A 6,114-nucleotide genomic window follows, 5' to 3' on the forward strand; every position below is an offset into this window, starting at 1 on the left:
TTGAGGAGAAAACTCAGGTGAACAGACTTAGGTCGAGGCGTTTAGCTCAATTCAAGCAATAAGGTTTATTTGTGACAGAAATATTATGTCCAGCAGTTAAACGTGCACGGACCTAGAAAGTTCACTCTGTAGGAGCGAATGAAAAGCTAAAAAGGCGCTTAGACAGAGTGCGCATGCGTTTATATATAGGTCCTCCTTTTGGAGCCTATTGGTCAAAGCAAAGTAGGAGGTGGATCTGTTTTTAGCGTTCAGATGACCTGATGGAGCTCTGGGCATCTCCGCCCACACTGGCTCATGTCCGGGTCCCGCCTTCTCTGGAACGTCAGTGTGTGTGAAATGTTGATGTAACAGCATATTGTTATGTTCGGCCGACGAGATAAGCTAGGCGCTAGATATGCAAGGGCGCCTCTTTCTATCTCTAAGATGGAGCAGGCAGTTGAAACTAGTTTTCTGTAAGACTATGTGACATTTAACTGGGGCAAAGGCTACCCTTCAGAGTTCTAGTATTTTCCACTTTGTTCAGGCGAGTGCGAGAGTGCCCCACCTGGCGTTTTTGACCTTCGTGTACTAGAACTCACATATCCGCGTATAAGCTGTGTTTAACATTGAATGAATGTATATTTTATTTACAAGACCCAAATGGACACATGGTAACCACATGATATTCTGACACACTAAAGGTGTTTCTCCCTTTATATTTTGATATTATATTATTTTCCTTTTATTATAAGCCAATTATTTGCAAATTGCAAAAACTATGAATATATGGTCGAAGACATGGTGTGTGAGTAGCGGACTTGCTGTGCTTAATGGTTGCGACCGAGCGCACGAACGAGAATGAGGACAGCTCAGTTACGCAAACGTTGGTTGACGGCTTATGGAAGAGGAGGATAAGGTTTGTACTATAAGTACTAGCGTTTTCTGAAGGCAGTAGCTCCATGGTAACATCCGCTAGCACGTTGTTGGGTCTGTAATGTGTCTTTGTCCGTCGAAATGCTGCAATATACGACTTGCAGCGGTTATGGCGAGTTTTGACAGTGTGTGTGGGCTCCTTTTGTGGAGAAACCATAAGAAATGAAAGAAGATCGATCATTTCTTTGCAAAGATGAGGATTTTGGGCATGCTGGGATACCAAACACGGACATGTTTTGTGACGTTTTGCGCAAACAAGCCGTAGGAACGGAAGGGGAGGGGATCGAGGATGCCGGTGTTGAACAGGCAAAACCCTTGTTAAATAAATGAGATGATACAATGTGATGATCACAAAGACATTTATTATCATGTGTATGTAAACCTGCATACACAACAAGAAGCCCAACAGACTTTCCCACGAGCGTTGGATGTTTCGTCGCTTGGTGTCGCTTTATTTTTGAAGGCTTCAGAGCTTCGTTTGATAGCATTAGCTCACATTCCACACACTGAGCACTCGGCTCTGCCTCGTTGCCTCCGTTCACAAAGCCGTACTTAACCCTTAGATGCACGAGTGACTGGACCCTACACTCTTCCATAAGTGGGTCAAAAATGACCCATATTAGAAAAAATGTGTTTTTATGCCATTTTTGTCATTTTGGTTCAGAATAATCACTTGTATAATATTTTGTATTTTATTTAGGACCACACAAGAATGATTTCATGTTTGAAATATCTTTATTTTTCACCTTTTAACATTTTGAAAAAGAAAATTACCCAGAACAGCAATAGAAAAATGTGAACATCCATTGTATGTAACTGTCCAGTCATTGACAGTTCCTCTCTCTTTTCCATGTTTTGCCTTCTTGTCTCATCACTGTATGCAGTTCAGACAAACTACCTGTTTCTGGCTGTTATCATTGCACACAGGTACATTGCATTTCCCACACCTATTGTTGACTTTGCGATCTTTGTTACTTGGGCAGATCTGACACCTCTTTCTCTTTGGTTGGCCCTGTCTGCTTCTTTCCTGTGGCTGGGCTGTGGCTTTTGTCACCCCACACCTTTCCATTGCTTCAATAATCGGGGTTTGCAGTTGCGGGCAGCCTTCCAGTCGACTCCTCATGTGTGGTGTGACAAGCTCCTTTGACAGCTCTTTGAGGAAGAGCCGTCGTGCATTGGTGATGCCGCTCTTGAATTCTGGGTGCTGAGCCGTGAAAAAGGTGTAGGCATTCAAGGTGGCGATGTCAATTATGTTGTACCACAGCACCATGGGCCACCACAAACCCAGAAGATCTTTAGGCCGTACTTGGCGGGCTTGCTTGGCATGTACTGTAGAAACTTGCACCTACCCCTGAATGGCACAAGCTGTTCGTCCACAGTGACACAATCACTGGGGATGAATCACTGTCTGCAGTTGACCAGGAACAGGTCCCATACATAGCGGAAGGCTGCTATATGGTCTGTTTCCAGTCGGAAGGCTCTGGTCCTCTTATCATCGAAGCGCAAGGTAGGGCGAATGTCTTCAAATCTTCCAACAGCCATAGTGGCCTTGTACATGGGATTATGTAGAGGACTCCCAAACAGCTCACGGACTGATACATCCCAGTTCTTCTCACTTCCTGCAAGCAGGGTCAATCCAATGAAGGCCATGAATTCATCTTTGGTGACATTTTTCCATTCTTTTCCTCTAGCTGTTGCTACTCTCCGTCCTTCCAAGTTTGTGCACTTCATCACCTCTTGTATTATATCATCAGTGATAAAGAGCTCCCATGCATCTTTTGGTGAGACAGTGGTGCTAAGCCCTTGTGCAGGCCCTGACCAACTTCTGAGGATATTGTGGCTCTGTGTTCTGCCCTGGGTGGGAGGTAACTCGCTCCAGTAAGAGCACTTCCGACTCATTCTGTTGGACATGATTTGGACACTTTCTTCTTCAGAGGACACAGAAGAGGAATCTTCTGAGTCAGATTGATCCTGTTCAGTTGGATTTCCAGGTGGACGACTGCCACTGCCACCTGGACAAAAGTCTGGGTCCTCATCATCAGAAATTTCAGACTCTGAGTCCAACCCCATTACTGCCTCTCCATCATCCAGCATCTGTAGGACCATTTCAGCTGTGTATCTAGCAGCCATGACACCTTGGATGAGGAAACATAAGAGTAATGTTTTCAATAGATCAATATGTAGCGATATAAATAAATACACACACACACACACTACATATAGGAATGTTAGCTAACTTAGTTAGCTAGCTAGTGTTAGCTAGTTATAAAGTAGGCTAATTTGTTGATAAATAATAATAACAGTCACGAAAGACACACAATATTATATGAAGATAATACTTACACGTATCAGCTCTTGCTGTGTAAAATAATCTTCCTGAGGGGTGACACTTCTGATATAGTCTGTGTGGTCCACAGTAAATTTATTCCTGACAGAAACAGTTGATGAGAATCAAAGGTTCCCATTGGATTCCATAGAAAATGCATGCGGGTCATTTTTGACCCACTTATGGAAGCGTGGGGTAGTAATACAAAAACTACAATTTCTTAAAATGTATAAAAGGTAAGTTAAAAATGTAAATGGCATTATATCAAAAACATGTTTTTTGAGGAATACCTGGAATATGAAATGATAACAATTTTTCATTACGAAGATATTTCAAGAAAACAACCTCACCGGGTCATTTTTGACCCACTTATGCATCTAAGGGTTAAGAAAGTCAGGGTTGTACTTGCACACACATTTAGACTTTTGGGGGGTATGGCACCACTGTCGTCTTCATTTTTTTTTTTCACAACTTATCCATAACTTTCGCTACAGGCTAGCGGCTAGCTGAGTGTCTTCTTCTGCTTATTGTTGGAATGCTGTTAAGCATTCCAACTATTGTTATCCTGTTTCTTTATTCAACTTCTTCTATTTCTTCCGTCGCACCGCTTCCCTCCATTTTTTAAGCTACAGAAACCGTTCAACTATTAAAATGTTCAGCTCTTTCACCAGAGGTCTGCTATGGTCTGCTTTTTATATTTCTAACCTTTAAACTTTTTGAATTATTAAGCTTTCTGCAACTTTGTTTTTAATGGGTTTCTATGGAGAAGATTTTCAAATCCTCTTAAACTTCTTCAACTTTCAAATCCTTCAACTTCCTCATACTTTAAGCTACAGACACCATTTCAACTTAAAAATGTTGCCGCGTAATTCAGCTTTCCGATATCTTTTAAACTTTTTGAACTGCAGCAATTTTACTTTTATGATTTTTCAGCCCTTTTCTGACTTTATAATGGGCTCAGTTTAGAGTGTGTGATGTCACCGCTAGAGTGAAGAGCAGCTTGAGATTCTTGTGAAAAAAACATTTGTGTTTTGCCACCGTGTCCACAATCTTCACTCTTCATGCATAATTTCTGTATGTAGAAGTAGCTAATATTGTCCTTGTCATAGAAAAATTACTGTGGAATCCCACAGATTTCCACATTTGACACAGAAGTCGTTAATTGAGGAGGAAAACCAACTTTCTGCTCCATAGAGACCAATGTTAAATTTTGCTTCAAAAACATCTTCCACAGAACACGGTATCTTTCACCCCTCATCCACCCCCCCCCCCCCACACACACACGCCATTTTAAAATAAAAGCCCCACAGAATGAATCCTAACTGAACTGCTTGTGATGAAGCCTGTCATTTAATAACCTCCGTTTATGTGTCAAACATGATGATTATGTCTCCTCTCTCCCTCCCTCCCCCACCCAGTCCCACCCTTTCAAAAATAAAAGCCTCATGGATTAACTGTATTTAAACGTTTAGCTCAAAATTTTTGTTGAAATAATGAATGCTCTTACTAATACTGCAACAACTACTACTATTGCTGCTAATATTTCTAGTATTACGACTACACCTTTTGCTACTACTGCTATTACTGCTACCATAAATATTATTACTACCACTACTGCTATTACTACCACTACTATTATTACTTATACCACAACTGCTAATACTGCTATTCCTGCTACTACCAGTACTAATAACCAGTGCTAATACTACTACAGCTATTAGTATGACTGCTACTAGTACTACTACTTCAAAAACTGACTTTACTATTACGACTACTACTATTATATAAAATACTACGACCACTACTACAGCTATTACTACGACTGCTGATACGACTACTTCTTCTAATTACTAATACTTCACTACAACTTCTACAACGACTACTGCAAATATCACGACTGCTACAGCTAGTACTTATTCAAATGCTACTAATAATACTTCTACAGCTTCTACCACAACAAATATCACTACCACTGGAATTCTTTTAAGCTACAGAAACCGTTCGAATATCAAAATGTTCAGCTCTTTCAGGAGAGGGGTGATATGACTTCATATTTGTAATCTTTCAACTTTTTGAATTAAGCTTTTTGCATTTTTTAAAAAATTGGATATCTATTTTCAGCAATGTTTTTGAGATTCATTTCAGCTTTCAGCATTCCAATGCATTTTCAGCAGGAAATGCATTTTCCAGTATCATATTACTACTACTGCTACTACTACTATAACGTTTGATGTTGCTACTATTACTACTACTGCTATTACTGCTGCCATCAATATTATTACTACCACTACTGCTATTACTACCACGACCACGAATACGACAACTGCTACTACTACTGCTATTCATGCTACTAAAAGTAGTAATACTACTACAGCTATTAGTACGACTGCTACTAGTACTACTTCTTCAACTACTACTGTTATATTAAATACTACGACCAATACTACAGCTATTACTATGATTGCTGATATTACGTCTTCTACTACTTCTTCTAATTACTCATAGTTCTACTACTAATAATACTTCTACTACAAATATCACGACTGCTACTACTAGTACTTATTCTAATGCTACTAATACTTCTACTGATAATACTTCTACTACAACTTCTACTACTACAAATATCACCACTGATGAAATGTTTTAAGCCACAGAAACCGCTCTGTCAGGAGAGGGGTGATATGACTTTTCATAGTTGGAATCTTTAAACTTTTTGAATCATAAAGCTTTTTGCGATTTAAAAAAAATTGGATATCTATTTTCAGTCATGTTTTTGCAACGCATTTTCAGCAGGAAATGCATTTTCTAGTTAGATATGCAATTCTCTGTATTGGATCTCCATCATCAAATATAGCATACAGAATTAAATTACACAA

This window comes from Melanostigma gelatinosum (genome assembly GCF_949748355.1).
Source record: "Melanostigma gelatinosum genome assembly, chromosome: 13".
In the NCBI taxonomy this organism is placed as follows: Eukaryota; Metazoa; Chordata; class Actinopteri; order Perciformes; family Zoarcidae; genus Melanostigma; species Melanostigma gelatinosum.